This window comes from Rhipicephalus sanguineus, chromosome 2 (genome assembly GCF_013339695.2).
Source record: "Rhipicephalus sanguineus isolate Rsan-2018 chromosome 2, BIME_Rsan_1.4, whole genome shotgun sequence".
Taxonomy (NCBI): Eukaryota; Metazoa; Arthropoda; class Arachnida; order Ixodida; family Ixodidae; genus Rhipicephalus; species Rhipicephalus sanguineus.
In genome coordinates, this window is record NC_051177.1 from 74,106,020 (window position 1) to 74,122,389 (window position 16,370).

Below are 16,370 nucleotides of genomic sequence, written 5' to 3' on the forward strand. Positions count from 1 at the left end.
AAAGATCCATGCTAACGAGTGAATAACAAATGAAAGGAACAAAGTCTTAGCGTGCCTGGGTTTGAGTCCTTCTTAGTTTCAAGAAGATACTATGGTATGCTCGAGATAACAGTATCTGAGAGTGCTGATGGGTACGTTGGTTTTGTGGGATCAACACGGGCGTTTAGCACGGTGGTCTGTGTTTCTCCTCTTTTTTTTGCATAGGTTTGTTCCTCTCGAGAAAGCACCTCAGCCACTCCATTTTCCTATGTCTTTCAGCCAAAACACAAAGAAATAACTAAACAATGAACATAAGAAAATTTCAGCAAACGTAGCCTGCAGCTCTAAGATAATAGTGACAGGCCAATAGAGGGTGGGAACGAGGTAACCGACAGGTCCGCACGTAATTAAGTAATAAAGAACAATAGCAAAGACCACAGGATGCGTAGCGTTTCGAAGAAGCACTCTGAAAAGGTTATGTGTGCCGCAGCGTAGGCACATTTCCTTCCCGAACGCCTATACAGAGAGCTCGGACGTCCAGTTCATTTGCATGCATACACCGACCGGGCGTCCTCGTGTTTGGGCATACGGGCGGGTGCGTATACAAGGTGTTTGCGAAAAACGCAGGCGAGGGCGCGCGACGCGGACACTATATACGCTAAGCGCCGACCGTCTACAACACCGCGAAGGCGGGGTAGCAGCTCGAGAAAGAATCGCGGCAGCCGTGCTGTGTCGAGGACTACGAAGGCGCGGCGACCCTATTCGACATCCTTTCGTCCACCTTACGCACTTCTTTGTTTTCCCTCATTGTTACAACCGTCTTTTCTGTTCGTTTCCGACGCGGCCCCCCTCTTTTACCGGTATTCCCTACGCTTCGTCCACTCCGCTCCGACTGCAGAGAAGAGAGAGACTGGATGTGGGGAGGGGGTACAGAGGAGGGTATACGGCCGCGCCAAAATGATTTCCGATCCGGCCAAGCGTTCCACTTCGCTCGAGGGAACTTTCGATTTGGTCTGGCTCTGGGAGTGTCCGTGCGTGCGTATGCCTACGTCCCCCCTCTCCGCTCCCCCCTTTTTCTGTGCTCACGTGTATGGGTTGCATCACCGTTACCCACACAATAGAGCACTGACTAATCCTTCCTACTTCACGCTTATGCTCACATATGAACCACTAATACCCATGGTTTCTTCGTACGCATTCTACTATTTAATTCGTTTTTTTTTCCACTGCCCTTTCTCTAAGCACATCTGCTCCTCCTTTCTTGATGCGGCCGCACTCGAGAATTCCGTGTTAGTGAATAAATTCCGGAGCTCAACCTTTCCTTGTTATTCGTTTTCCCTACGTCACGCTCCCAATTTGCTTCTCTAACAGATTTCTTCGTTTCTTCTTCTCTGTCGATCGTTCTCTGCCTTTATCACCTTTGTATCTTTTCGACTGATCCTTGTTTTCGGGCCTCGTCCCGCATCGTTCCCCCCCCCCCCCCCCCATTCCTTCCCTCCGCATTTCCCATTCCAAGAGCGGCCAGCGTGTTTCCTTTTGCTCTATTCCTTTAGTTCCCCCCTTTGTTTGTCTACGCGAGACGAAGCGCAATTTAACCCTCTCCTCCTTCCCTGTACCCTCCCTCTCCTCCCCTCCTCGGCCCCCACCCGCGCCGTCGGCGTGGCCACGCTGGCGTCCCCATGGCGCGCCAGGACCAATATTTGCTCCAGTGCGGACGTGATTCCGCGGGTATTGACCACAGATGTTTTTTTGTTCGCTCGTTTGTTTGTGTTAGTATTGTTGTTCTTCGCTTTCGGCATCTTCTCTTATTTGATCGGTTTCCCTTTCTCTCCAGTTCTCTATACGTTTCTCTCGTGTGTTTCTGATTTGTTTTTGGGTTTGAGCGGCGGAGCGACCGTGTTCCCATCCCCCCCCCTCCTTCCTGGATACCAACGAACTACGCACTATACAAGGCCAGCGACCACGACTACCGCAGGATCAGAGGAACGGGAAAAATAAAGTAAACAGGTTGGCTACCCGCACAAAGTAGCGCCTTGCGGTAGGCTCGAGCAACAGAATAAGCGAGGCGCACACATACATGTTCCAATGAACAAACAAAAACAACAAAGGAAGTAAAAGCGGAGATTGAGGGAGCAGGAGAAAAGCGATTCACTCAGGTACGCGGAGCAAGACGACGCCTCCGAGCGCTCCGGGGCGACCGCCGTGGAAACGCAAACACAGAAAAGGAAAGCTTAGAGAAAGCCGAAAATTAAAAAAAAATATATATATTTTTTTACCTGAAGCGAAAGAGAGTCAACACGCATTTCGTTGTAAGAAGCGTGTGGACCACGCGGAAAAAGGTAGAAACAAATACTGAGATTCGGGAGTAGACTGGCGGCGAATAAAAGGGGGAGTGGGGAATGGTTCGGAAACAGAAGAGAAGTGGTGTTAGCGATGCCGCCTCTGAGAAAAGTGGATTCGCCTGATTGCAGCGCGCGAACAAACAAGTTTTTTTTTTATTTTTCTTGATAGCTTCTAAGCTAGCGCGTCGCGTGTAGGTGTACAGACTCCGGTGTGCAACGTGGCTGCACAAAATTAGATTGCTGGCGTGTGTATAACGAAGTTCGCGTGTTGTACATTCGCTTACGAGCGGTCTAATGGAGCGAGATAATCACGGATAAATTTCGTGAGTAGCGACGCGTCTGCGATGCCTGTATTTAATTAAAGGGCCCCTAAACCACTCCGAGTTGAAAGACGACAGAGTGGTTTCTTTGGCGCCTTCACTACCCTTTCCACAGGCGCTACCTCCTGCTCACCACTTATATCCTCATAAAACACGTGGACAATGTGAGCACTAAGCGTTGAACCCAGTAGCGTTTCGCGCTCTTCGGCTACACGCTGTCATCTCCGTTCACGCATTCAAAAACGTACAAAACCTAGTAAAATGAGTTGAACATGCACGATAGTCATGCGAGACAAGGCAGAACGAACGTGCGACTGCATGGCAAAGCAGGGTAGGAGACAATTCACAACTGATATCCCTCGTACATGAACCAGTCGAGAGCTTATTTCCTCATGACGTCACGTGAACAGACTGCTGACGTCACCTATTTGGCCGGAAAGGCGGGAAACGCCAGGAAAGAATAAGGAGCTCGTTCTTTGTGTTTTCAGAGGTTGTTTAGGGACCTTTTAAAGACGCACTCTGCTGTAAGGAATTTTACATATGTTATTGAGCAATAGGATATGTAAAAACCTACACGCGCGCAGCACTTCCGTGTTAATACACGCTGAGCTTGCATCTCACTATGTGTGTTTCATTGTAATAAAACGTTGGTCGCTGGGCTGAAGACGTGGCAGTCACCTGCATGGCCCAAGGTACTTACGCATTCAGCGCAAATTCTCGGTGGATGCGCGGCATGTGCGGAGTCCGTGGCTGCTTTAGTGGCGCCCAGGATCGGAACACCGACGCTCATTCCTCGCGTTGTCGCAGCACTTGGGCGCAGAGGAAACACGAAGCGTTAGAAGGAAGCGGGAGGCTGCAGGGTGGTAGACGCGACGAGAGCGAAAACGGCGAAATGGAAACGGGGTGGCGGGGAACTAAAAGTATGCGTAAGCGTGGAAGAGCAAGTAGGCGTTCCTGTGCCAACCGAGGAGCCAACGTGCGCAACACACGAATACAACGTACCCCGATAACGGCCCCCGCGGCGGCAGTGGGAGGCATCGAGAAAATGGAATCGTCGTCGCGCACGGCGGCACTCGCAAACAAACAAACAAACAAACAAACAAACAAACAAACAAACAAACAAACAAACAAACAAACAAACAAACAAACAAACAAACAAACAAGAAAGCAAGCGAATGAGTGACTGAACAAAGAAACAAACGAACAAACACAAACAAAACATGACGCACGAACGGACAACAAATGGGAAATCTAAGAAAACATGCGCAGCGAGGCGTAAGGAAATAAGGAGTGAGAGGCGCACGTTTGTATGGCTATATACACAAGTCCAAAATAGGGAAGAAGAAGGTAGCCGTTCCCGAAGAGCGAGAAATAAGGACATGAAGGATGTTTTAGGAGAGGCCGTCACAACCGTGAGTGAAAGGAAATGGGCTCTTGCGAAATCATCGCGAGAGCAGCAAACGAAATCAACAGAGCATACGTGGAGAAGAACACACGCGGAAAAAGATGTCTTGTGGGTTAGAAGAGGAAAGAAGAAGTAAAGTTAGGAGGGTGGAAGAACAGTGGGAGGCAACAGCATTACCGGGAGTGCTCGCTCGAGAGAATCAAGAGTCACAAAGGTCAAGCCGGACGCGCTCGCCGACAAACAGGGAAAACAAATGAAAGAGAAAGAAGAAGTAACAGTTAGAGCTGGATCACTAACGAGGCACGTGCATACCGAAGGAACGAAAGAAAGAAAGAACATGGTTAGACATTATTACTAGTTAGCGGCTCTAAGAGAGGAGAGAAATAAGCGAGGAAAACTAGGAAGTGTATCGTGATGATCATGCGTCGGTGCCTTCATTTTTTTAAAGAGCTTGCTCCTTAGGCTCGGGGCTTGTCCGTCGCCGTAGTAGCCGCTAGTTCTCATTGCTCCCGCTAGCATGGCTCAGCGCACGCACGCGCGAAAAACAAGTCTTCTTCCTCTTGTTCTTCGAGCGCCTTGATGATGATATTAACGCAGGCAAAACCCCATATAGCATAGCGAACTGTAACATGCGGCGCTCGCTCCACTACGGCGCGTGCTCTAGTTTGATAGGAGACCGGCCACAACTGCGCGCTTCCTCTCTCTTTCGACAGTCGTCAGTCAGTGCGCTTCGATACTAATAACATGAACGAAGAAGACAAGGCGGCGGAGCGGAGGGCTGGCAAGGCGGCAGCATCGCGGGCTCGCCGCCAAGACAATGCGGTGAGAGCTCGGGAGGCCACAGAGAGACTTCCGCGTCGTGCGGACCCGGAGATACAAGCCCGCGAAGATAAAGCAGCACCGAAGAGGCGGCAAGAGAACCTCGAAGAGGTGCGGGCGCGGGATGCAGCGGCCAAGTGCCGAAAGCGGTCGCTACCTGAAGTTGGTGGCGCCGACGCGCACTTCAGGCGCGATTTTCTCGACCACACGTCCGGCTACAGCTGCAATGTCTGCGACCACTTGTGGTTCGACAACAACCTGACCACAATCGCTACTACAACAACGTGTCACGTCTTCATATGACAGCAGAGGAATTGTACGGAGCATTCACGGTTTACCCGATTATCTCCGAGCAAGCTCCTCTAACATCATTCACTTCGTGGATATCGTGGGGACTTTTTTATCGTGGATGCTGTTTTCGCACCAGCGATGAACTAATTGGCCCATGGCTAACACATCGTACAGGTATTCGGCGCTGTGCCGGAAGGCATAGGCGAAACTAAATTACGATATTAGCAGTAGCGGAAAATGAACACGTGCGTAAGAATTTACCGGACTGCCACACGTGTCATGCGCGAAAAAAGAAAGAAAGAACAGAACAAAGCCTAGCACCTTGCAGACCTCAGCAACCGAACGAGCTCCTACTTCGGGCATGAAAGTTACAGCCGCACCTTTTGCTTGAAAACTTTAATTCAGAAAGTTGTAATGCCGATAATTACACCGACTTGGGCTTCATAACGTGGATGGAACAGCCCCAGGGACACACAAGGCAGGAAGAAAACACAAGCGCTAACTTTCAACAAATGTTCATTTGAAGACACACCTACATATATGTACCCGAATGACAATGAAAGCGCATGACACAAAAGCATGACACGAAACTAATCTGAAATCAGTCTGAAGAAAGGCTAGTTCTTTTGCGGATAAGCCAACAAACGGTGTGCTAACACAGCGTGTCCAAACGATCTGTCATTTCAGCCTCAACGACCTTCATAAATATCGTATCCTTTTTCTTCGCTAACAGCGTTAGCACTTTCAAATTGTGGCCGGCATTAGCGCAAGCTGCAGTGAGTGGCAAAAAGCCCGTCCTCGCATTTTTTAAAATGTGAAGCATTTCTTAGCGAATCTAAGGCACTTTGAGCGTATCTATCTATCTATCTATCTATCTATCTATCTCTATCTATCTATCTATCTATCTATCTATCTATCTATCTATCTATCTATCTATCTATCTATCTATCTATCTATCTATCTATCTATCTATCTATCTATCTATCTATCTATCTATCTATCTATCTATCTATCTATCTATCTATCTATCTATCTATCTATCTATCTATCTATCTATCTATCTATCTATCTATCTATCTATCTATCTATCTATCTATCTATCTATCTATCTATCTATCTATCTATCTATCTATCTATCTATCTATCTATCTATCTATCTATCTATCTACTTGCGTCTGGGTGCTCTCGTTATCGCGTCGTTAAAATGGTGTAGACCAAATTGTCATGGGAGGGGAAGAGAGTTTGACGAATATGACTGCCTGGCCATAACATGAACAACGTGAAAATCCTGTCGCGTACGTCGTCAAACCGTTTACTCCAGACGGCGCATACCCGTATACCCAGGGCCCCGGTATGCGGGTATGCGCCACAGGAGCTTGACAGATTATGGCACTTTAAACGTAGTTTGCTGAGGGCAACGCGACACGGACTGAGAGATACGTACACAAACAAGCGTGTCTCTCAGTCCTCAGTCCGGGTCGCGCTGCCCTCAGCAAACTATGTTTAACTACCAACTCGCCCAACTTGCCGTTTTGATTCACTTTAAATGCTAGACCTTTAAGAAAACCCGACATCGGCAGCCCCGACCCGACAAATGCAAAGATTAAAAATCAGGATCCCAGCAGTAATCGAACCGAATCATTTTGCGTGGCATTACGGTATTCTACCGCAGAGCCACGCCTGTTCTTTAAGCTGCTTTGGAAAAACGCCCTATGCAGGCGTAATGTCGGTGGAACGCCAGCTGTGGTTGCAGTGTTGACTATCTAAATTTATAACATGGTAATAAACATTGCATATGTACTCCTATGATACAGGGGTCATGTCGGGTTAATGTCAACTGCGGTTCCAGTATTGGCTCCGCTTTTATAGCAGTTTAATAAACATTAAATTTGTTTTCCTGTGATTCAGCAAACTATGTTCAAGCGATGCTCTAGCCAGAAGGAAATACGCTAACCAAAAGTAACGTAGGATATCGGCATCATTGCACCGTAAACTGCACTTCGTATTGATAATACTGACGTATGTGCTCTCACGTGAGTGCCGAGTTACGTCAGACCACAAATTATCCTTTAAACGCCAGTGTTGTAGACGTGCCTGGTAAGCCCACGGTGTGCACGCAACTACTACACTTACAAAAACACGTCGATCCACCTCGCAACGCTGGGCTCAAAGCCAAAAATGCAGCGTAGACAGCTACTTGCTGACTGCTTCACATGAAACCGATTCCCACCAGACGTGGGATCTGCCGATTTTTTTTATTGTGACCGCTGTGCTATCTGCCGTTGCTGTATGCGGAGTTCTGGTTCAGAATTCAAGTATTATGACTTCGACGTCATTTTTACATTTTTTAGGGGGAAGAGGTGTTTGCGCTAGGCATACAGGCAAGCATAAGAAAAAGAGGTAAAAGCCAAATTATAGAACCATGTTTACCATCCTCTTAACTACACTTTGCACTACATGGTTGCATAAGGATAGAAAACACGAATAGTAACGGACAGAGCGTATGAAAGGAGTCTGCTCAGAATGCGCACGCTATAATAGTGTAAATACGACAAGAGATATCCGGGAAAGAAATGACCTGCGCACGCAAAAAAAAGGACCTACCATTAACCTCTTTGTCATTCATTTTTTTCACTCGCCTTTTACTGCAGTTTTGACATAGTTTTGTTGAGAGAAACGTGGAGAAGACTACATGAGACAGAAACTAAGAAAGGGGGAGGGGGGGGGCGTTGTTAGTGGCTGGAGGGGGATGTGGCGTGGGTGTGTCTAGAGTACCCGCAAAAAAAGAGCATGAAAAAATATAGCCAAAAGAACAAAGACATAAGCCAACCGCATCACAGTCATAGCTCGAAATGCACCATGGCGATCTTGGCGTGCCGTTACGTGTTTTCCATCACCAGTATGCATTACGGGGACGTTTTGCGAATGCACATACTTTCGTGACTGTCATAAAAAAAAATACCGGACGAAAAGGCAAAACAGGGGGGAGCGAAAATCGCGGTTCCATTTCAAAGCCTTCTCGTGTTTGCGCACGCGAAGCTTTCTCGTGTTTTCCGTCAAAAAAGGATGAGAAGAAGAAGACGACAAGTACAGACTGAAAAAGAAGAAATTGAGGACGATAAGCATGATTCGAAGGACGGTCGTATATGGGAGAACCCACTTCCATACGCAGGGAAGGAACAGATGGAAGGCTTAGGGAAAAGGAGAGAGGGGGGGGGGTCGGGTCGATATGACACGCTGCTCTATACCTAAGCCTCGGAAGAGCGACGAACAGAATAATAATTATAACAATAGAAAATGCCTGTTCGATCAGAGACGGTCGACTACCTGTCTTTTTGACCGCATGCGTCCTTTTTCCAACTGTGCATGCATTTTCGTAACTTCGCTTTAACTTTATCCTTACTCGTCGCATTCTTGTAGTGATGCGGGTCTCCTATTTCATCTGACGCTATGGCATGTGCCCTTCGCTTTCTAAGGGACGAATTCGTAGGGACACGTCAGAGCCACGTCATTATCATCACCTGGTTACAAGGGAGCGCCAGCTGTTCATCATACACGCTCGCTTGTAACTATGATATACCAGTTGTTGCTGTTGTTGACGTTTAAGAGCGCCACAAATGAATAAAGAAGTGGGTTAGCTATTTCCAGCTAAAAAATTTCCCCTCAATCCGCTTGGAAAGGATAGAATAAAAAATATATAACTATATATAGGAAAAATAAGAAGTGGAGGACACGAAAACGAAGAAAGAAAAAATTCCCGTGAAAATACCTAGCTAAGTAGCCAACGCTGAACCTGTTATACCTACCTGCAGTTTGTGTCGTCGCACATATAGAGATTGGCTTCCTGGAGGTCGAAGGCGAAACCACAAAATGGAGGAATACTGACATTAAAGAAAAACAGATGTTCGTAACATGTTCGTGAGACCGCAGCATTCCTTTCCCCATGGTATGTCGCAGCCTTTATTCTAAGCTAAGTAATGATAATCATTTTGAATATGCGCATGTGTGGGCTCCTCACGGTTTAGGCAGAGTAATGACCAGTATAGGTACTAGCTATGAAACTGCGCCTGTAGGCGCCCTTTGTTTTTATTACGGAAAAACAGCACTTCACAACGTTGCAAATGGTCCGAGTAGGAAGATACAGCTTCTTGTTGGGTGCAATAAATTTAAGGAGAAGAACGGTGCGTAAAGTGTACCCGTGTTTCGAATAGGGCGATTTAACTAAGTATGCAGCGGGCCGCATCTGCCCTATGGGGAAATGCGCCATAGCGAGAAACCCATTCACCGTGGTTCGCAAAACGGGGCTGTTTTAGTTTCACCGTGGCGGTCCTCGAATGCGAATGCGGGGGTACTTAAGGTTGTTGCAAGCAAGTTGCCATCTCAGATGCGGGTGCCATCTCGCGAGGAAATGGGAAAGTTGAAAGACAGGGTTCGCTATAGCACGCTTTATGGGTGGAGAGGGCGGTACTGTAGGAAATTACTGCGTGAGGTCCCGGAGAACGCATATAAAGCGGTGACAATGGTAATCTAGCATTTCCCATGTTCACATGCAATGACCGACGAAGGTCTACCCTAGCTGTTTACGCGTTGCTGTACACATGCGTCAAGTTTTTCCGGACCTTTTGAAACATGGGCATGTAGAAGTTTTTCGGCACGTTTCTTCAGGGGTGATGCGTAACACATGAAGCAGTAAGACAGTTTTATAGAAGGTTGCGCGATCGATGGTAAAAGCGAGTGCGATTGTTGTCTCTCTCTCTCTTTTTCTTTTTTGCCAGCGGTGAAGAGCGCGCTTTAGCCGTAAAGGCCCGAACACACGTACGCGTTGCAGCGCGTCAACGCGTGACTTTTTGACGCGGCGTCGCTCCCTCTACCTATGGGGAGAGAGGGCGCGCGGCTACGCGAAGCTGCGCGCCCTCCCTCTCCATAGGGAGAGGGCGCGACGCCGCGTCAAAAAGTCACGCGTTGACGCGCTGCAACGCGTACGTGTGTTCGGGCCTTAAGGCACATCGAGTGCGTCAGTGCAGAGCAACCACACGTTGACAATGTGGCTGGCGAAATTGGCTGTTCACAATATACTGAAAACTACGCATATCTCGCTCCCATTTTGACTGTCGTTGCTTCGTAACCCGTTTATGCGAAAGCATCTCCTCCCCCCCCCCCCTGCCCCTAGTAATGAAGAGAGAGAGAGAGGGAAAGCTTCTCGCTGTATGTACGCATATACATACTGAAGTATGTCTTTTCAAGGCGGAAGCTTGCAACAGCGCTTTTACTACTTGCAGCTACTAAATATTTTATTCAGATTGTAAGGAATATAAACGTTCAGAAACAAATAAAACAAACAATCGCCACTTACGCGTCGTCCTCGAAACCGTATGAAAATTCCGTGTAGATCTTTACTGCATAGTTCTGCTTCCGCCTACGGTGCTCTATAGAGATTATGGTGCTCGACTGCTGACCCGCAGGTCACGGTATTGAATCGCAGCCGCGGTGGCCGCGCTTCCGATGGAGGCGAGAATGCTTAAGCCCCGTGTACTCATATTTAAGCGCACGTTAAAGAACCTCAGGTGGTCGAAATTTTCGCAGCACTCCGCTACGGCGTCTCTCATAATCATATCGTGGTTTTGGGTCGCTAAACCCCAACAATTAAATTGTTATTATTTGCATGGTTGTGCGCTGTACTACTGAAAGTGAAGGGTTTTCTTCGTTTCGAACGGGTGGCGTATTGCGCGAGCACGAAGAAAGGAAGCAAAAAAAGACAGGAAAGAGCGCAGTCTCTTTTTCTGTTTCCATCATTCGTGCTTGCGCAGTATACGCTACCAGTTCGATATTAACCAACTAGCTTGCATGCAGCTCTTATCTTCGCTATTCCTTCGAGTATTTTTCTTTATAGACTGATGTAGTAGCGTAGATACATCGGGGACGCGGAGGTAATGGGGGGGAAAAGACGGTCGTTGCATCCCTGAAGTAGTTCGAAATGCTGTTCACGGCCATTCGCAGGCGATATATTGTCATCTATACGAAGGCAATATACTTGCTCACAGTATTATTCTTCGCGCAGATCAGTGTCTTTCGCATTCGAGGATTAGATGGCGCAGATATTCGTCCATGTGGAAACGAGGGGCTCGTTTTGTCCGGCACATTGGGTTGCAATTATCTGCGGGCTACCGGACTTTCCGCGAAAGCTGCGTGTACACGTGTCCATGAGTCCAATTCATACCGGCAATGAAGATTTCCTTGCGGATCCGGTGTCCCGTACACTTTCGTGGTCGACTCGCGCAGCTTCCCGAGTGCGTTGATGGCAGGAACTCGGAGCTCTTCCTAAACGCTGTCAGAAACTACGCCCACTCGCAAAGAGAAGGCAAAGTACGCTACACGAAGTGTGGGAAACGTCCATCTGCTCAGCCTACACAACGATGGTTAGCCCGGACTTGTTTCCCCACGCGAGAACCATAAGCGCCCGAGAGACAATCGGCACTACACGGAGGTGCACATAAACGTGCCTCTTGAAGCCCCCGTTACAAACGCATATAGAGATGCCGGATGCGATGAGAGTTCCGAACAGTTCTTCCATATTGTGCCTTATAGGCAGCGGTGCAAATGCGACAGTATGCTGTAGGGTGAGAAGTACCCGCGCTCCCTCAACGATGCCAATGACTACAACAACAACACCATGCGATCGCTCGATTCGCACGGTTCTGCTGTTGCGGTAAACAGGGGCAGCAAGAAAGCTATAGCCGCAGCTCGCCTAGGGGACGCGTCGGCAGCGACGTTATCACTTATTCATATCGGTTGTTGTCTAACACCGGTTTCCCGCTGCACCAGCCGCAACAGTAGTGGGGCGACGCTGCGTAGACATCACAAGGTATATACCATCGACGCCGGCACGGAAGCTGAGGCGGTGTGGATGACGGCACGCAGGAGTTCTGTGCCTCGACATCGACCCGGAGAAAGGGTATAGAGAAGGGGGGGGGGGGAGGACAACGACCAATACGGATGGGCGCCGCACCGTCGACACCACCTTGCCGCGCGCTGTCTCTCACCTTTCTTATGCCGCATTTCCAAGAAGCAATTTGCAGTTCCCGGTCTTATTTTCGATACAGCACACATAACACCAGTGCAATAGAGGTGCGGAGGGGATTTCGCAGAAACGAAGATAATTCGTGCCATTCTTGGTGGATCTCTTCTAGCCGGCCGTGTTATTTCAACACGTTCGAAGAAATCGGATCGTCCCGTGAGACTTACATTCGTAGTGACATATGATTGGTAAGCGTTTAGTTCGAGGAAAACAGTTTCGAGAGCTTTTCACCGCGACCAAACATAAGAGAAGGATGCAGGGTCGAGGGAGCGTTCTAAACGTTCACAGGTTGGAAAGTGCCCGCGTCTGCTGCGGGTGCGTGTCGACCATCACGCTACTGATTAGGAATTGGCTCAGCTTTATTAAGCGAACGACACAAACTGCGAGATCGTCGTACGGCACTTGGTGCATACTTTGTCATTAAGAACTTAAATCGAGGGCACTGAGAAATATAGGAGCAAAAAATCTCGCGAACAGTTCACGTAAGCAAGAGACAGCTAATCAATTCTGACTTAATTCTGCCCTAAATGCGTCACTGCCTATGGAAAACGGAGGTTTGGAGTGCCGTTCGTACACTAATCTTGTAGAGCATGACGCACTGCGTGGGATTAGCGGATGTCTTGCATTTGAGTTTTCGACGGATGTCATCCCTACGCTGAGGCGACGTCTTAATAGCAATGATGCCAAGAACGGTGACTTTAACCCTTTCAGACGCCACCTATAAAGAACTGTCTGTAGATGCGTCAAATCGATCCAACGTTGTTTCAAGGCACTCGATATTATTTTGAAACAAAAATAATGTCGTAATACGCTAATGCATGTGTGTTCTAGCAATCATTTCTAATTAAATTGTAATTAAATATCTATTTATTCTGAAGCCATTCATGCCCTGTTTTTGCATAAACAGAATGAAATCTCAGGCTAGAAATATGGTGCAAATTCGTTTTCGGTTATGTCCATGTTGAACAAAGAAAAAATATACTTTTGACGTGGGTTGCGGGAAGCGTAACGTCGAACGACCCCTCGATTATGGTAGTACATTCAGTAAAGTGATCATATGCAACAGTACGCTGCAAAATGAAGTTAAATGATGACAAATTTGTTATGCAGTAGGTCCCTTTAATAAAAAGCTCAATGTATCTCGCTCTTTTGAAGCCCCTAGTTGATAGAAATAGCAAAAACAAGTGGTGTACACAATTCTGTACATAGCGTCTCAAAGGATTAACAGAGTGCTCGCCCGTATGAATGAGGTATTCGACTTTAGCAGGACATACCAGTCGCTTCGTCTGCTGTGCAAGACAGTGCGGGAGACCATGGTTGAATATGTGTGTTTATAAAGAGGAAAGTGAAACAAAAGGGCCTCGACATGAAATGTCTATGCATCATATTCTTAGAATTCCTTTATTAAACGAAGCGTATAAACTACTCCCGTCAAATACGCAACAGCTAACTTAAGCGTTTTCTAATTATCATAGGAACGTTTCCGACGTTACTATTGACGTCAGCGCAGAAAATCGAGTCCGAATCCGACAGTCCTCGGACATTGTTTTTTTCTTTTTTTCTTTTTGTAGTTAAATGTTTGTAGTCATAAATGTTATCATCAGCGTAAAAGGTCAGAGCGTCAAGTTTGTCAGCGGGAATTGGCAGCCTGTTTCAAAAACGCCACTTGTCGCCAAGCTTTTCCAGTTGCCGCCAAACTTTTCCAACCTAAAGATTTATTTGCGGACACGCACGCGCACACGTGGCGAGTCAAGTGACGTCATCCAAAGCTGTCTCTGAGCGCGTAAGCTTAAGTCTACAAAGCAGCCAATCCAGAAAGCACAGCACTGGCACCAACTAAACTCCAGCAAAAATGTTTCAACATCCCGTTTCGCGTTAATGTCTTATAAGGTCCGCAGTGATTATCCCTAAGACACTGTCCCGGGTTATTCTTAGAAGCTGTTCCTTACGTTACAGGATTAAGAGGTCATCGATATAAAGAAGAAGGGGGGGGGGGCGTTTTGAGATTTGTATTAGCGAAGATAAAAAACTAAACCCACGTCACTGCGAAAGGCGCGGCGCATTAGGAATTCCTCCCATAAAAGTGAAGAGAGGTTACCTGCTTTTGCCGTCCCAATTTTCATTTTCTTTTTTATAATCACGGCAGCTAAGGAGGCGTCGTCTCTTCGTCAGAACCAAAGCCGCACCCTTCCGTTTATCGAAGTTCCACGTACTTTGGTGTCTTGTTAAACCATTCAACGGGATTTCACCCCTCCTTCGTTCGCGCGAGTTTTGATTTTCTTTCTACGTCCTTATCGAATCCCCCTCTTCTTGTTTTTTACTCCACAATTTCGTCTGCTGACTGTATAGAAAAAACTTGGGAAGCAATTTGTTACAATCAGGAATTCCCTCTCGACACGCACTCTTCTCTGTTGCGTATAGAAGGAAGGCCCTCACGACGTCGTTGCGAGCTTAGTATGGCGCGACAGACAGCTTGGCGCCGCTGACGTCAAACGTCAAGCCGTCATTTGTTTCAGTGTGCGAGCCTACCCCCTTTTCTTGGAAACTTTCGCGCTTTCCTGGAACTCTGCGCGTACGTCAAGTTCTGGAACATTAGCGGAGAGAGAGAGAGAGAGGGAGAGGCGGCTTAGCGAAGCTGTCCGCGATTTTTTTTATTGCTGTTTTAGTGTGTGTTCTTCATCAAATTTCCGAGAGTGGTGCCAGGTGATGTCCGGCCTCGTTAGCGTGGTCAGATGAGCTTCGGGAACGAGACTACGCTCCTCGAAAAGAATGCGCTGAAGTGGACCTCGAGTGAGTCTCGGAAACCCGAGGCTTTGAAGTTCAGTGAAGTTCAGTACGGAGCGGTTTTGCGTCATATACCTCGAAGCAGGCTCCGCTTTACTCGCGGACGCTGGGCGTTTTAAAGAAATATTTGCGCAAGAGCCGATGGGAAAAGCGTCGTTGTATAAGCGACATGACGCGTGGGCCGCATTTGCTAAATAAGGGCATCAGACTTGATGAAATAAGGTCGTATCGTTCAAGAATGCAGTGGTCACGAAAAGCTGAATATATGAACAGGCAAAGAAAAGATATACTGCCTGCTGAAGCGTTGACCATAGAAAATGAGTTTTTCAAGACAGAATACGATTTAAAAGAAACAGACAACCAAAACCTGGCTGACGTGGGTGATAATAATAATATCTGGAGTTTAACGTCCCAAAACCACGATATGATTATGAGAGACGCCGTAGTGGAGGGCTCCGGAAATTTCGACCACCTGTGGTTCTTTAACGTGCACCTAAATCTAAGCACACGGGCCTCAAACATTTTCGCCTCCATCGAAAATGCAGCCGCCGCGGCCGGGATTCGATCCCGCGACCTTCGGGTCAGCAGTCGAGTGCCATAACCACTAGACCACCGTGGCGGGGCTGGCTGACGTATAGTAATCAGGATGTAACGTCCTGCTTGTATTTCCTAATGACCAGACTCTGAGTATCCCAGCAGGAGAGAGATCGAATGACCGACGCCTCTTTGCATGTGTCTAGGCTTTTCTGACATACCTCCCCCGACTCAAATCTAATAAGGAAAATCTTGAAGGCGAGAAATTTCAACTGAAAGAATCGCGTTGTTTAGCGTACTTTGGGATAAAAGTACAATTTTTTTTTACTTTGTGCACCAATGCGACTTCTCTCTAGAGTTGGTAAATCTCCACACCACTGAGTTTCCTACAAGATTTACTAGAGGCAACTGCGGCGCTGCGATCGTTTAGCCACCATGGGAGTGATAGGTAGTACATGGATTTGCCTAGTCTTCGAGCTTGCGGCTTACAGAACGAACTCTGTGCCTCTGCTTATTGTTGTGTTTTGGCTTTTGTTTCGGATAAAAGAACGACTCGTAGTGAAACTTGTGCGCTTATCTGAATAGGTGACCATAAAGTGAAGCGGGACTGCTTAACTTTTTTAAAAAATTACCAGTTTTAAGAAGTCGGGACGCTTTTTACTACCAGTTCCAGCAAATAGGAATGTTTACTTTCGCTTGGAGTTAATATAAGAAATGCGTTAACCAAGACGATATTAGGCTAATCGACGTCGAAAATTTAGCGCTAGAGATGACACCGAAACGGCGAGAGGGGCCAACACGAGGACTTTCGCTGTTATTAC

General features: G+C 47.4%; 1 protein-coding gene and 1 long non-coding RNA gene across 2 annotated transcripts in view; one reads left to right on the forward strand and one right to left on the reverse strand.

Moving 5' to 3' along the window:
* LOC119383178 (alpha-2C adrenergic receptor) overlaps nt 1-16,370 on the reverse strand; it is a 313,876-nt gene that overhangs the window by 131,228 nt on the left and 166,278 nt on the right. The gene's annotated exons all lie outside the window — the stretch shown is intronic.
* Nucleotides 1-16,370, forward strand: part of LOC119383179 (uncharacterized) — a 149,225-nt gene that overhangs the window by 128,777 nt on the left and 4,078 nt on the right. The window lies entirely within an intron of this gene.